The 17,528-nt window shown below is 35.4% G+C and overlaps 1 protein-coding gene across 10 annotated transcripts in view; it reads right to left on the bottom strand.

Annotated features, from left to right (window-relative positions):
- Positions 1 to 17,528, bottom strand: part of MEF2A (myocyte enhancer factor 2A) — a 161,256-nt gene that overhangs the window by 71,616 nt on the left and 72,112 nt on the right. Inside the window, exon 1 of one of the 10 annotated variants that reach the window (XM_047739148.1) lies at positions 12,622 to 12,673. The exons of the other annotated variants lie outside the window; for them this stretch is intronic. The gene's annotated coding sequence lies outside the window, so the exon portion shown is untranslated. Of the gene's footprint in view, positions 1 to 12,621; positions 12,674 to 17,528 lie in introns of those variants that run through there. 10 annotated transcript variants of the gene reach the window in all.

The following is a 17,528-nucleotide window of genomic DNA, read 5'->3' as shown; positions in this document are numbered from 1 at the left end:
CTCCTGGCATCCACCAGTTTGTTCTCTGTATTTGTCTCTTTTGTCTCTTATTCATTTGTTTTGTTTTTCAAATTCCACATATGAGCGAAATCATATATGGTATTTATGTTTCTGTCTGCCTTATTTCACTTAGCATTTTTCCCTTTAGGTCCATCTACATTCTTTTTTATGGCTGAATAATATTCCACTGCATGTATGTATGTGTGTGTATATATGTAATATATATAAATAATTTTTTCAATATCTTCTTTATCTCAATATCTTCTTTATCTTCTTTATCCACTCATCAGTCAATGGACACTTGATTTGCTTCCTTATCTTGGCTACTATAAATTATGCTGCAATAAACATAGGGATATATAAATTTTTTGTGAATTAGTGGTTTTGTTTTCCTTGGGTAAATTACCCGGCAGTGTGATTCCTGGATCATAAAGTAGTTCATTTTTAATTTTTTGAGAAGTTTCCACACTATCTTCCATAGTGGCTGTACCAATCTGCATTCCCACAAACAGTGCACAAGGGTTCCTTTTTCTTCACATCTTCACTAACACTTGTTATTTCTTGTCTCTTTGATTCTAGCCATTCTTTTTTTTTTTTTTTTCAAAGATTCTATTTATTTATTTGACAGAGAGGTCACAAGCAGGCAGAGAGGCAGGCAGAGAGAGGAGGAAGCAGGCTCCCCGCCGAGCAGAGAGCCCGATGCGGGGCTTGATCCCAGGACTCCGAGATCATGACCTGAGCCAAAGGCAGCGGCTTAACCCACTGAGCCACCCAGGCGTCCCGATTCTAGCCATTCTGACAGGTTATTAAGGTGATCTCTCGTTGTGGTTTTGATTTGCATTATCCTGATGATTAGCGATGTTGTTCATGTGTCCACTGGCCATCTGGAGGTCTTCTTTGGAAAAATGTCTATTCAGGTCCTTTGCCTCATGTTTTAATCAGATTGCTTGTTTGTTTTATTATAGTATTGATTTGTATAAGTTCTTTATATATTTTGGATATGAACCCCCTGTTGGATATATCATTTACAAATATCTTCTCCCATTCAGTGGGTTGCCTTGTTGTTTTGTTCATAGTTTCCTTTGCTATGCAAAAGCTTTTTATTTTGATGCAGTCCCAATAGCTTATTTTTTACTTTTGTTTCCCTTCCCTTAGGAGACATCTAGAAAACTGTTTCTACAATTGATTTCAAAGAAATTAGTGCCTGTATTTTCTTTTAGGAATTTTATGAGTTTGAGTCTCACATTTAGATCTTTAATCCATTTTAATTTTGTGTATGTTCTCAGACAGTGGCCCAGTTTTATTCTTTTGCATGTAGCTGTCCAGCTTTCCCAGCACCATCTGTTGAAGAGACTGTCTTCTCCCCACTGTATATTCTTGCCTCTCTTACTGCAGATTGACCGTATAAGCATGGGTTTCTTTCTGGACTCTCTATTCTGTTCCATTGATCTATATGTCTATTTTAGTGCCAATAGCACAGTTTTTTATTACTACAGCTTTGCAGTGTATCTTGAAATCTGGAACTGGGATATCTCCAGCTTTGCTGCTCTTTCTCAAGACTGCTTTGGCTCTTTGGTGTCTTTTGTGGTTCCATACAAATTACAAGATTATTTGTTCTGGTCTGTGAAAAATGTTGGTATTTTGAAAAGGATTGCATTAAATCTCTAGATTACTTTTGGTAGTATGGACTTTTGAAAAAGTTTTGTTCCTCCAATCCATAAACAAATATCGTTACATTTGTTTGGGTAACTTTTAATTTCTTTCATCAGTGTTTTATGGTTTGCAAAGTAGAAATCTTTCCCTTCCTTGGTTGAGTTTATTCCTAAGTATTTTATTATTTTTGGTGTAATTTTAAGTGCGACTGTATTCTTTATCTTTCTACTACTTCATTATTATGTAAACAAATATAACAGGTTTCTGTATATTAATCTTGTACCCTAGGACTTGACTGAATTTATCAGTTCCTGGAGTTTCTTTAGTGGAGTCTTTAGGGTTTTCTACATACAGTACACCATGCCATCTGCAAAGAGTGACAGCTTTACCTCTTCCTTACCAATTTAGATGTCTTTTTGAATAAAAGTGGTGAGAATGGACATCCCTGTCTTATTCCTGGCCTTACAGGGAAAACTCTGGTTTTCACCATTGAGTAAGAGGTTAGATATGAGTTTTTCATATACTGCCTTTATTATGTTGAGGTATGATCCCTCTAGACCTAGTTTGTTGAGAGTTTGTATCATGAATGGGTGTTGTACTTTGCCGAATGCTTTTTCTGCATCTATTGAGATAATCAGATGGTTTTCACCATTCTCTTATTAATGTGATATGTCACAGTAACTGATTTGTGAATAATGACCCATACAAAACACTCTTGCATCCCTGAAATAAATCTCACTTCATCATGGTAAATGATTTTTTAAAATGTATTGTTGGATTCAGTTTGCTAATGTCTTCTTGTTGAGGAATTTTTGCATCTATGTTCATTCAGAGATATTGGCCTGTTATTTTTCTTTCTTTGTAGTGTCTTTATTTGGTTTTGGCTATCAGGGTAATGTCGGCTTCATAGCACGAATTTGGAAGCCTTCTCTCCTCTTCTATTTTTAAAAAATACTCTGAAAATGATAAGTATTAACTCTTTAAATCTTTTGTAGAATTCACCTGTGAAGCCATCTGATCCTGTGTTTTTATCTGTTGGGAGTTTCTGATTACTGATTTAATTTCATTGTAGTAATCATTCTGTTCAGGTTTTTTTTTTTTTTTTTTTTTTAATTTCTTCCTGTTCCAGTTTGGGTAGGTTGTATGTTTCTAGAAATTTAATTATTTCTTATAGGTTTTCCAATTTGTTGGCATACCATTTTTCATAATATTCTCTTATAATCTTTTGTATTTTTCAGGTGTTAGTTGTTATTTCTCTTCCTTCATTTCTGATTTCATTTATTTGATTATTCTCCTTTTTTCTTCATGAGTCTGGCTAAAGGGTTATCAATTTTGTTGCTCTCTTCAAAGAGCCAGCTCCTGGTTTCATTAATCTTTCTTGGTTTTGTTTTAAGTCTCTATTTTATTTCTTTCTGTGCTAGATTATTTCCTTCCTTCTACTGCGTTGTTCTCTTATTTTCCCCCTACCTCTTTTAGGGGTAAGGTTAGGTTGTTTATTTGGCATTTTTCTTGTTTCTTCAGGTAGTCCTGAATTGCTATAAACTTCCCTCTCAGAACAGCTTTCGCTGAATCCTAAAGATTTTGGACCATTGTACTTTCATTTTCATTTATTTCCATGTATTTTTTCATTCATTTCCTCTTTGATTTGTTGGTTGACCCAGCATGTTATTTAGCCTCCATGTTATTTGTGTAAACAAACTGAGCAAACTGAACATCAACAACCCTGTTAGATCCCTCAGTACTGAGGTCACGGAGTAATTTCTGCTCTCCAAATTGGACACAAATGGGCAGATACAGAAAATCATAAATTACCAGAGCCACAGCAGAAACTATCACAAAAAGAAATACCAAGGTAAAAAACCCAAACTGTAATTGAGGAATTCCTGAAGTCTCAGAGAAGACAAATATAAAAGTTAAAAACTCCTGGGCAGGGGGGCAGGCTTTGGGGTGCATGTATACACTTTTGTGAGTTTTATGCCTGTCATGTTCTCACAGTAAAGATCAGTGAAAAATCCCTCTGTGCTTCTAAGCAGGGTAAATGGGAAAAGTGGTCATTTTGAAATACATCAGAACATTCTGTTCTTTACAAGGCCTGTCTTCAAGACAAACTATTGTTATGACAGCAGAGCCCAAGTAACCTAGGGAAAAGGAAGTATCCAGCTCCAGCTCCCTCAAGCCTTTAAAATGAGCAAAGGGAAATATTCACCTTTAAACCCCTCTATCCATTCTGTCCCACCTAAAGATGGGGGGCAGGGATTGAGACACAGGTATAAAGTTTACAGGCCACAGGAACAGGTTCACTAAAAGACTGAGAACTAATCAGAAGACTACAGAACACTTCCCCTCTCCCCATACCATACCACCAAATTACTAAAGGCCTTCTTATTGCAGTTCCTTTTCCCAGTACATCATGCCTGGTTCAAAAAAATTTACAAGGCAAACTTCATGGCAAAAAAACACAGTTTGAAGAGAAAAGGGAAGCATCAAAACTACTCATATATAGCAAAAATGTTGATCAGACCAGCAATACAAAATAACTCTAATTAACATGCTAAGGGAGTCTAATGGAGGAAAAGCAGACAATATACGTGGGTAACATAACTAGAAAGACAGAACTTCTAAAAAACTTTTTTTTTTTAATGCTGATGATAAAAAACACTCTAAGAGAAATGAAGAAAGTCTTTGATGGGCTCATTAGCAGGCTGCAAACTGATAAGGAACTCTAAGCTAAGGTACATGTCAACAGAAACTTCCAAAATTGAAAATCAAAAAGACCAAAGACTGAAAAAAATAGAATGGAATATCCAAGAACTGTGGGACAACTAAAAAAGTATAACATATGCATAACATGAATACCAGAAGGGGAAGAAAATGAAACTAAGAAACATTTGAAGCAGTAACATCTGAGAATTTTCCCCAAATTAATGTCAGACAGCAAACCACAGCTCAAGGAAGAAATGCAACAATCCCTGCCCCGCCCCCCACAAAAAACAAAAAACTACATCTAAGTATAGTCGATATAAACTATAGAAAATAAAAAATCTTGAAAGAAGCTGGGAGGGTGGGTGAAACACCTTACCTACAAAAGTACAAATAAAGAATTATACGCAATTTCTCCTCAGAAACAATATAAGAAATAAGACAGTGGAGTGATATATACAGTATTAAGGGGAGAAAAATCCACCAATCCAAAATTCTTTATCTTGGGAAATTATACTTTAAAAAAAAACAAAGACCCTCTCAAACAAAATTGAGGGAATTCATGGTCTATAGATCTGCCTTGCAAGAAATGTCAAAAGAAATTGTTCAAAAAGAAGGAAACTCTTACAGAACAAAAACTCATGTAGATAAAGAACATCAAAAAAGTAATAAGGGAACACAAAAGCTTTTCTTTTTTCTTAATTGACATAACAGATAACAGTCTGTTCAAATAATAATAGCAACAAAATACTAATGGAATGAATTACAGCAATGACACAAGGAATGGAAGGGAGGAATTAGGAATACTTGATTATAAGGTTATTGTACTACCTGTAAAGCTATAACTGTGAAGTGTTTATCTGAAAGTAGATTTATACTGCAAACTCTAGGGCAAACACTAAAAAATAAAAATAAAAAGTGAAGTATAACTGATCTGCTAAGGAAGGAGAGAAAATGGAAGCATATACTCAACTAAAACCACAGAAAGCAAAAAAAGACCATAAACAAAAAGAGGAATAAAGAATTAGAGCAACCATTAGAACACAAATATGGCAGTTATTAATCTAACTGTATCACCAATCACTGTAAAAGTCTATGGTCTAAATACACCAATTAAAAACCAGATTGTCCATGTATCAAAAACAATACTCAATTATATTCTGTCTACAAAAAAACCCACTTAAAATAAAGGACACATAAAAGATTAAAAGTAGAGAAAGATATACTTTGCTATAATACCAATCAAAACTAACATAGCTACATTAATTTCCAGCAGAGCAATCTTCAGAGCAAGGAAAATTATCACAAATGAAGAAGGGCATTAAAAAACAATAAAGGAGTCAATCCTTGTGAAGACATAACAATCCTTAAAGCATATGAACCTAATAACAAAGCATCATAATATATGAGACAAAGTGTTAAAACTTCAAGGAAATACAGAGAAATTTACTATTATAGGAGGAGACTTCAACATAAGACATATAGATATTAAATGGATTTGATGTAACCAACAAGAAGAAAACAAGACATCTTGCGTAAATTTAGTGAAAGCTATTAAATTAGACTGCATTTTATTTACTACATTTCTATCAGAAATGTTGAATATCGGTTCCAAGAGACAGAAAAATCAGTAAGGGCATAACTGAACTCAACAGCATCATCAAGCAATTGAATATAACTGACATCAAATTCATCAAATAACAGAAGAATACACATTATTGTCAAGCTCACATGAAATATTCAATAAGACAGACCACATTCTGGGCCATAAAATAACTCAACAAAGTTATAAGAATAGAAATCACAAAGTATAGGTTTTCAGATGACAATGAAATTAAATAAATCAGTAACAGAAAATTGGTTGGAAAATATCAAAATATTTAAACAACATACTTCTATTTTTTTGTGTGGTTTTATTTTTTAATTTATTTTTCATTTAAATTCAATGAGCCAACTTATAGTACATCATTACTTGCATATAACACCCAGCAGCATACTTCTAAATAACATAGAGGTCAGAGAAGAAATCTCAAGAGAAATTAAAGTTATTTTGAACTAAATAAAAATAAAAATAAAAATACAACTCAGATACTGAGAGTGAAAGCAATGCTTAGTGGGAAAATAGTATCAGATACATAAACTAAGAAAGAAGAAAGATCTAAAATCAAAAATCTAAGCTTAAGAAATCAGATTAAAATTAAACCCAAAGGAAGGAGAAGAAACAATAAGAATTAGAACAGAAATCACTTAAGTTGAAAATAAGGAATCAAAAGGGAAAAATAAACAAGACCAAATACTGATTCTCTGGGGCCAGGGTGATTCATAAACCTCTAGCCAGGCTAACTAAGAAAAAAGACACAAATTACTAATACTAGAAATGAAAAACTGACATTACAACTCAACTACAAATCCCACTGACATTAAAAAGATAACAGAGGAATATGAACAACTCTATGCCTACAAATTTGATGAACTAGATAAAATAGGCCAGTTCCTTGGAAGCCACAATGTGCCAAAACTCAAACAAGGAGAAATCAATACAAGCCTATTCAGATCATCTATTACTCAATCAATAGTAAACAACCTTTGAAAATTGAAAGCATCAGCCCCAGATGGATTCACTGGTGAATTCTATCAAACATTTAAGGAATTATATCAACATTTTACAATCTCTTCCAGAAGACAGAAGCGGAGGGAATACTTCCTAACTTATCCTATGAGGATATAACTTATCCTATGGTACCTATAAGGGACCAAGACTACCTTAAATACCAAAACCACATAGACGAACAAGAAAATAAAACTACAGGCCAATATTTCTTATGAACATAGATATAAAAACACTCAACATAATATTAACAGAATCCAATAAATATGTGTGTGTATATACACACACATATTATATTATATACATACACACACACACATGACACACATACACATATGTGTGTATATATATACACACACATATCAACCAAGTGGGATTTAGCCCAGGTATGTATGGCTGGTTCAACATTTAAAAACAATCCAATTTTAAAATGGGCAAAAGGGGGGGGGCACCTGGGTGGCTCAGTGGGTTAAGCATCTGACTCCAGATTTCAGCTCAGGTCATGATCTAAAGGTTGAAATCAAGCCCCATGTCTGGCTCCAAGCTGGGCATGGGGCGCTTAAGATTCTCTCTCCCTTTCCCCTCCCCCATACCCTCTCCTTCTCTAAAATAAAATAAAATAAAAGGGTAAAAGATGTGAATAGATCCCTCAATGAAAAGGATTATACAATGGTATAAAAGCATATGAAAAGATGCCCAACATACGTGGCATTAAGGAATTGCAAATGTGACAATGAGATACTACAGCATTCCTTACTAAAATGGCAAAAATCAAAGACACCAACAACACTAAATTCTGGCAAAGATGTGGAAATCCAAGAACACTCATTCATTGATGGTGGACCTACAAAATGGTACAGCCACTCTGAAAGACAGATTGTCAGTTTCTTACAAAACTAAACATACTCTTACCAGATACCAGCAATCCCACTCTGGTATTTACCCAAATGAGCTGAAAACTTCTGCCGACATGAAAACCTGTGAGTGGATGTTTACAGCAACTACATTCATAAATGCCATAAAGGTGGAAGCAGCCAAGATTTCCTTCAGTAGGTGAATGGATAAACAAACTGTGGTACATCCAGAAAATGGAATATTATTCAACTCTAAGAAGAAATAAACAATCACGCCATGAAATGACATGTAGGAACCTTAAATGTATTATTACTAATGGAAGAAAACAATTTGAAAAGGCTACACACTATATGATTTAATTTGGGAAAATTTAATTCGCAAAAATCCCAGGAAATTTGGGAAAAGGCAAAACTATGGTCAATAAAGAGGTAAGGGGTTTTCAGGGGTTAGCAAGAAGGAGGATTTTTAGGGCAGTGAAACTATTCTGCATGATATTATAATGGTGAATACACGTCATTATACATCCGTCAAAACCCCAGAGACTGTACAACACTGAGGATGAGCCCCAAAGTAAACCATGGACCTTGGGCGATGATGATGTTCAATGTAGCTTTAACAGTTTAAAAAAATGTACCATACTCTGATGTGGGATATGGTAGTCGGGGAACTGTGCATCTGTGGGAGCACAAAGTATATGCAAACTTTCTCCTTGATGTTGCTGTGAATCTAAAACTGCTCTAAAAATAACGTCTATTTTTAAAATGGTTAAAAAAAAAAGGGGGGGGTGCCTAGTGGCTCAGTGGGTTGAGCCTCTGCCTTCGGCTCAGGTCATGATCTCAGGGTCCTGGGATCAAGCCCTGCACTGGGCTCCCCTCAGCAGGGAGCCTGCTTCCTCCTCTCTTCCTGCCTTTCCATCTACTTGTGATCTCTCTCTGTTAAATAAATAAATAAAATCTTTAAAAAAAAATGGGTTAAAAAAAAAAAGTCTGTAAGTGTACCTTTAAATAGTCTTTAGAACTGTGAAACAATGTTAACTGCGGCATTTTCTCTCCTCACCAACAACTATGATATGCTTTTCCTTCCATGAACTTTGTCTCATTACCGACCTACACGTATAATCAATCATTAGTTATTGAAGAAGCTGAGGATCTTTAATATGATTAAAAGTAATTGTTTCTACTACAAAGTTTTTCCCACAGATATAAAATTAAGTGACTATACTATTATATTACAAATATAATCTATACATGTAAAAGAGAAGCAACAATAAAAATGAATTTCACTGTACAAATGAAAGATACTCCTTATTTTTCAATAAATTTCCTATGTAGCATGATAAAATTAAAATGTAACATGATTTAATAGTTTTCAGTAAATTTAGGCAAGATGTCTGTTTTCTTCCTTTTGGTAACATCAGATGCATTTAACATCTATACCTCTTAGCACTTAATTACTTTATTCTCCTAACTTTATAGAGATCCATCTCCTTAAATACTTAAGGCCTTGTATTTTCTTTATATTTCACAGTACACCAAGTATAAAGTGCCACATATTATATGACCAGAAAAATTAGCCGTATTTTAGTGGACTGACTGAAAATAGGGTTGAAAGTTTTTTTGTGTTTTTTTTTTTAAATTAAACTTTCACGTGACGAGAAAATTTAATGAGCCAAAGCAATTCAGCCTGCTTATGGCACTTACTTATATGAAAGGTGGCCACACATCCAAAATACTTTTTATGAACTATTTTTGAATACTGGCTTATAGCTGATATTTTAATTCTCAGTATGAAACACAAATTACAAGTTACATTTAAAAAAAATCTCAACATCTGCTGAAATATTTGTTTTTACAAACAGATTTTGGAAGCAAACAAAAAGGAAATGGAATTCAGGTAGGGGGGGACAACAACAGAAAGAATGAAAAGATAATGATTACAGTTTAAGATAAAAACCATTCTGCCCAAGATACTAGATTGTAACAAAATAACAAGATACAAAGGAAGAAAATGAGCCTTTAGAGTCTCTACATTTTGTCTCTACTTCAGAGTTTGCAGTTAAGAAATTTTTGGTTGTCATATAGAGATTTCCTTCTAGACATCAGTTTTCTAAGACATCTAAAAGTGGGTATTAGTCAGTCTCCTAATTGGTATACTGTTAATTAGTAATGTTGCAATACAGCTACATTTCAGCTCATGTATTTCATGTGAAACAGATAACATAACATAAAATTAGGCTAGAGAAACCTCAGTAGGGAGTCGGCTTGTCCTTCTCCCCTCCCTCTGGCTCTTGCTCTTTCTCTCTCAAATAAATAAATAAAATCTTTAGGGCGGAAAAAAAAAGCTTCTTTTGTTAACTTGTACCTAATACCATTACCAAAGACATAATATAATATAGTGACCTAAAAAGTATCACTCAGAAAAGAACCAGGAAAAAAAGAAATCATAACAGAGATTAAAGCCACAATAAGGAAATTCAAAGGATCAAAACAACAACAACAAAAAATTAGTATGAATAAAGACATCGGGTATGGTCAAAAGAAAGTATACTAAAAAAGCACACAACTGGAAAGAAAAAATATTTGTTTAAAAATAAAACAACATCAGAGAAATTTCTGCCTGTGTTCTTTTCTGGGATTTTTTTTTTTGTTTCACATCTCACATTTTAAATCCTTAATCCATTTTGAGTTTATTCTTGTGTATAGTCTAAGAAAGTGGTTTAGTTTCACTCTTTTGCATGTAGCCTTTGCTGACACTGGTCATAGCAATATTCTTCTAGACATGTCTTCTGAGGTAAGAGAAATAAAAGCAAAATGAAACTCTTGTGACTACATTGAAATAAAATCTTCTGCACAGCAAAGGAAACAAGTGACAAAACTGAAAAACAACCTAGGGAATGGGAAAAGATATTTGCATATGACATACCCAATCGAGGGGAATTATCTAAAAAATATAAAGAACTTACACAGCTCAATACCCAAAAAAACAAATAACCCAATTAAAAAATAGAAGAAGATATGAACAGACATTTCTCCAAAAAACACTTTGAGACGGCCGACAGACACTTGAAAACACTCATCATCACAGGAATGCAAATCAAAACCACAATAAGATAATCATGTCACACCTATCAGAATGGCTAAAATAAAAAAATGCAAGAAACAACAAGCACTGGAGAAGATGTGGGAAAAAAAGAACCCTTGTGCACTCTTGGTGGGAATGCAAACTGGTGCAGCCACCGTGGAACAGCATGGAGAGTCCTCAAAAAACTAAAAATAGAACTACCCTACAATCCAGTAATCACAGTACCGGGTATTTACCCAAAGAATACAAAAACACTAATTCAAAGGGATATATGTACCCTTATATTTACTGCAGCATTAGTTACAAGATATGGAAGCACTCCAAGTATCTATAGATTGCAGAATAAAGGAGATGTGTTATATATAAATAGAATATTATTCAACCATAAAAAAGAATGAAATCTTGCCATTTGCACCAACGTGGATGCATCTAGAGAGTATACTGCTAAACAAAATAAGCCAGTCAGGCAAAGACAAATACCATATGCTTTCACTCATGTGTGGAATTTAAGAAACAAAACAAATGAATAAAGAAAAAAAGAGAAACCAAAAACACAGATTCTCAACTTAGAGAACAGTAGGTTACCAGAGGGGAGGTGGAGTGGGGGATGGGTGAAATAGGTGAAGGGGATTAAGAGTACACTTACCTTGATGCACTCTGAGTAATATATGGGACTCTGAATCACTATATTGTACACCTGAAACTAATACAACATGTTAACTACACTGGAATTAAAATTAAAAAAAAAAAAAAAAAAAAAAGTATAGCCACACCAAATGAAAAAAATTAAAAATTAAAAAAAAAAAACAAACAATACTGAAAAGTCACAAACTTTACACACACACACACACACACACACACACGTTAAGTAATCAAACTCATGTCATATTCTGGTTAAGTTACTGAATGTCAAGTCACTTGTTGGTGAAAAGAAAAATACACTCAGTCTGATGCTTGAAAAACTGAAAGCCAGAATGCCTTGAAATAACCTTTGCAATGTTCTAGGGAAAAGGAATGGGGTCTTAGACTGTTACACCTAGCCAAGCCATACTTCAAGTACAAAGCAACAAACATTTTCAAACATAAAAATACTAAGGAGGGGCGCCTGGGTGGCTCAGTGGGTTAAAGCCTCTGCCTTCGGCTCAGGTCATTGTCTCAGGGTCCTGGGATGGAGCCCCACGTCGGGCTCTCTGCTCAGCAGGGAGACTGCTTCCCCCCCCCCTCTGCCTGCCTCTCTGCCTACTTGTGGTCTCTGTCAAATAAATAAAATCTTTAAAAAAAAATACTAAGGAAATATAGCACCCACAAGCCCTTCTTGGAAGAAAAACAAAACAAAATAAAACTACTTGCCGAAAAAAACCTAGTCATCTAAGTAAAATATAAATTGAGAAAGACTGGGATTTTTTTCAGTTTTGTTCAATGCTGCATATTCAGTCAGCTTCTAAAATGCCACATGGCACTGAGTGGTGCTAAAAAATTCTCTAAATTAATCCATAAACCATGAAACAGATTACAACAAAAGGAAGCAAGAACCACAGTAGAGAACAACTGATAATCAATGAATCCTTTCAATTCAGAACTATGACTAAAATACTGGAAATTAAGATCACAGAATAGAATACGACTATTAATTTTAACAAAATTAAAAAATAGCAAATTGAGATTTCTGACAAGATGTTGACACAGGATCTACCTCCCTTAGAATTAAACCAGTGGTGGGGCACCTGGGTGGCTCAGTTGGTTAAGCGTCTGCCTTCAGCCCAGGTCATGATCCTGGGGTCTTGGATAGAGTCTTGCATCTGGCTCCTTGCTCAGTGGAGAGCCTACTTCACCCTCGGCCTGCTGCTCCCTCTGCTTGTGTGTGCTCGCTCGCTCGCTCTTTCTCTCTGGCAAATAAATAAGATCTTTTAAAAAATTAAAAATTTAAAAAAGATAAAAAGCAGTTTTGGGGTGCCTGGGTGACTCAGTTGGTTAAGCATCTAACTCTGAATGTGAGGGATGTCTTGAGCTCAGGTCATGAATTCAAGTCCCACATTGGGATCCCTACTGGACATGGAAGCCTACTTAAAAAATAAAACGAAACAAAATAAAATAACATAAAATAAAATAAAAAGAGCAGTTTCAGTTCAGCTTATGCTTCTCATCTTCATTCCTGGGACACCTAAAACCTGCCACCTCATAAGAGGGATTAACATCAGAGCATCACAGAAGCACTGGTTTGCATAAGAGTCTGAAAAACATTGGTAGGGACTGACTAACCTCTGGCATTGGCTTCCCAACCATTCTTAAAACCGCCAAGGTTAGGGAACCTGGGTGGCTCAGCTGGTTGAGCATCTGACTCATGGTTTTAGCTCAGGCCCTGATCTCAAGGGTTGTGGGATCAAGCCCTGCGTTGGGCTCCTCACTCAGAGAGGAGTCTGCTTGAAAGATTCTCTCCCTCTGCCCCTTCCCCAACTCATGCCTTCTCTCTAAATAAATCTTAAAACAAAACAAAACAAAATACAAACCAACCCCCCCCCCCCAGGTTGGTAGATTTCCATCTAGATAAAGTATCTTCTTCCAGTGCTCTTTTCTGTAGGGGACTCTGTGTAAAGCTGAATCTGAAGAGTTCTTTCCCTCCCCCCCATTTTATTTTATTTCTTTTCAGTGTTCCAAAATTCGTTGTTTATGCACCACACGCAGTGCTCCATGCAATACATGCCCTCCTTAATACCCACCACCAACCTCACCCATCCCCCCAACCTCCTCCCCTCCAAAACGTGCGTTTCTCAGAGTTCACAGTCTCTCATGGTTTGTCTCCCCCTCTGATATCCCCTTTAAGGATACAAGGAGTGATATGATTATGACATTTTTTAATGCCTGAGGCCCTCAAACAAATTGTAATCAGTAAGATGGTATAAAATAGTGCAAATATACAAACAATAACAAAGAATAAAATCCAAGTAAACTGGCAAGTCAAGAGATACTATCAGACTAGATTAAAAAGCAAAATCCAGCCATATACTATTTATAAAACATATACTTAAAAGCATTAAGGACATAGTAAGGTTGAAAGTAAATGTAGAGAGCTAGACCTACTGAGAAAACACTAGCTGTAAGAAAGGTATAGCTATGTTAAAGTAAGATGAGGTAGACTTAAAACTGGAAGTCTCACTGAGAACAGAGAAGATCAATATATACTGAAAAATTCACCAAGAAGGTAAAATAATTCTAAATATGTATGAGCCTAATGGTAGTCTCAAAATACATAAAATAGCATGTATTAAACTAATAAAATGTAGAAAGAAATTGACAAACCTGCTTCTAGGTAAGATGAAGTAACTGATGGAAGACTAAATAACCCACTGACATCAACCAGAAAAACAGGATAAAATACAACAAAAGACACTGGAAAGCTCCTGAAGGAAAAAGGACTTGAGTTGCCAAGACTCTAGAGGGGTGAGAACCTGACAGATGTGAAATGGTCTTCTGCAGCTGTTTTTCTCCCTTGTAGCCCTTTACAGATTCTGGGTATAGGGAGATGAAGAATCTAGCCTTTGTTCGGACAATGGGTTGCTGCTAATAAAGAGCTCTTATCCTGGGAGCTGAAAACTGAAAACTCCAGGGGTCAATAAACTAGTGAGAAGGGAGGAGCAAAAACTAAGGTGGTCACTCTGAGGCTGAATGAGGTAGGGTTAAAAAGAAAAGAAAAGCAGAAAGCCTCAAAGTGTTTTCTGTATTCTTCCTACGCTAAGAAAACAAGAAATTTGAGAGATGTTCCAAGGACTGGGCCCCAAGAACACAGTGGGATCAGTGTTGAAAGCTTTGAAAGGCTACTCCTGAAAGTAGCCTCCTTAAAGGGCAACGAAAATCTTCACCAAAACTACAACCTAGCATCCCTTCTCAGGTCAATCCCTAGTTGGCCTAAGCTATTCAATAGGAATGATCATTTCAATGGTAACAGGAAGGAGTAAACCATTTCTGCGGGAAAGTACCATAACATGGAATATGTATAGTATCTTTAACATACAATGTCTGGTAAAAACCGTAAGACATGTCAAAAGAATGACCATATAATCAAAAACAGAAAGAAAAAAGGGATCAGATATGAACCTACAGGTAATCCAATAGAGCAATTAGCAGACAAAAACTTTACGATTAGTATTTTCCAAAAAATAGTGGAAAGAATATGTGAAAGATAGACAATTTCACCAGAGAACTGAAATCTAAAAAATAAAAATTAAAAAGAAATTTTATATTTGAAAATATACTACCGGGGCACCTGGGTGGCTCAGTGGGTTAAAGCCTCTGCCTTCGGCTTGGGTCATGATCCCAGGGTCCTGGGATTGAGGCCCGCGTCGGGCTCTCTGCTCGGCGGGGAGCCTGCTTCCCCTTGTCTCTCTGCCTGCCTCTATGCCTACTTGTGATCTCTCTCTCTCTCTCTCTGTCAAATAAATAAATAAATAATCTTAAAAAAATAAAAAGAAGGAAAATATATTACCAGAAATTAGTAAGTTAGAAGGTGTTTTATCAGCTAATTTTTAAAAACCAAGAAAAGGATTACTAGAACACAGAAAACAGTACTAGAAAACAGGTCACTCACTATAAAACATTCAAATGGAAGGACAGACAGAAAAGAATAAAATTACAGAAGAAAAAAGCGTAAGAAATAATATGAGATATACTCAAAAGCACTAAGTCACATGTAATTGGAATCCCAGAGAAGAATAGCATGAACATAAGCAATATTTGAAAACATCATAATCAAAAAATTTACTACGAATGAAAATGTAAAAATCTTACAAGTAATGGGGGGGTGGCACACACACATATACACACACATTATCTTCAAAAACAGGAAAAGAAATATTGAAAGCTGATTCCTCCAAAGAAATGATTAAAGTGATGAAAATCAAAAAGGTAAACAAGTGTTGGCAAAGGAACCTTCATATAATGCTGCTGGAAACCAAAATGAAACAGACAACTTTGACAGTCTGGCAGTTCCTCAAAATGTTAAACTTTAGAGTTATCACATGACCCAGCAATTCCACACCTAGGTATATCCAAGAAAAATGAAAATACATGTTTACACAAAAGTGTGCACATGAATGCACATAGCCAGCAAATGGAAACAACCAAATGTTCATCCACAGATAAACAAAGTGTAGTATATTCATACAATGAAATATTATTCAGTCACAATGAAGAATGAAGTACTAGCACATCCTACAAAATTGATGAACCAAAAAAAATACTATGTTAAGCAAAAAAAGACAGTCACAGAAGATCACACAGTATATGATGTGACTTTTATGAAATATCCAGAATAAGCAAATTTATACAAACAGAGAACAGGCTAGTGGTTTCCTATGGCTAGATGTATATGGGGGGAGGGGAATGGAGAGTGACTGCTAACAAGTATGGGGTTTCTTTTAGGGGTAATAAAAATGTTCTGGAAGGGGGCACCTGGGTGACTCAGTTGGTTAAGCATCTGACTCTTGATTTCAGCTCAGGTCATGATCTCACAGAGTGTGGGTCTGAGACACTCCGCGTGGAGTCTGCTTCAGATTTTTTCTTCCTCCCCGCCCCCCTGCTCCTCCCTTCTCTCTCTCTCTCAAATAAATAAATAAGTTCCTTATAAAACTGTTCTAGAAGAAAATCGTGGTGATGGTTGCACAACTCTGAATATACCAAAAATCAAACAAAACAACACAACCCCACTAAACAGTACATTTTCATTTCAAATGGGTAAATTGTAGGACATGTGAATTTTATTTTTATTTATTTATTTTTTTTTTAAAGATTTTATTTATTTATTTGACAGAGATGACAAGCAGGCAGAGAGGCAGACAGAGAGAGAGAGGGGAGAAGCAGGCTCCCTGCTGAGCAGAGAGCCCGATGCGGGGCTCGATCCCAGGACCCTGGGATCATGACCTGAGCTGAAGGCAGAGGCTTTAACCCACTGAGCCACCCAGGCGCCCCAGACATGTGAATTTTAATCTCAGTAAAGCAGTTTTTAAAACTCGGATGAAAACATTCAGATAAAAATAATCGAAGACTTACACTGAAGGAAATAACAAAGGAAGGTTCTTCAGGAAGAAACTAATCCCGTATAGAAACATAAAGGAAGAACAAGCAGTGAAAAGTATCCGTGTGTATTTATGGGTGTGTGTGTGTGTGTATACATGAATACTGACTGCATAAAACTGAGTTTTAATTAATTTATCACATTAAAATGAATAGTAACAAAAATCCAATAAGCAGGAAGCATAAATAGAGCCAAGTATGCTGTACGGTTCTAAAATCAGGGAAGAGGTAAAAGAAGTAATGTGTCTTATACCAGTTATTTTGTAACAGGTAAGAATATATGCTATAATTTCCAGGGCAAGCCACTAAAAGAAAGGCAAAACAATACGCAACGAAGAAATTACTAGAAGAGAAAAAAATAATTTTAAAAATGTAAATCAATAAGATAGCCAATGAGGGAAAAAAAAAGGTTCATTTTTTTTTCTCATATAAAACATATATGAGAACATATATATGTTTTATATATATAAAACATATGCAGGTATATATATGTTTTATATATATCTGCAATTAAATTTAAGATATTTTAAGATACTCTTTTTTTTAAAGATTTATTTGTGAGAGA

The sequence above is a fragment of the Lutra lutra genome, chromosome 7 (assembly GCF_902655055.1).
Source record: "Lutra lutra chromosome 7, mLutLut1.2, whole genome shotgun sequence".
Taxonomy (NCBI): domain Eukaryota; kingdom Metazoa; phylum Chordata; class Mammalia; order Carnivora; family Mustelidae; genus Lutra; species Lutra lutra.
The sequence above is the reverse complement of the archived record's forward strand: the minus strand, read 5'-3'. Positions and strand labels throughout refer to the sequence as shown.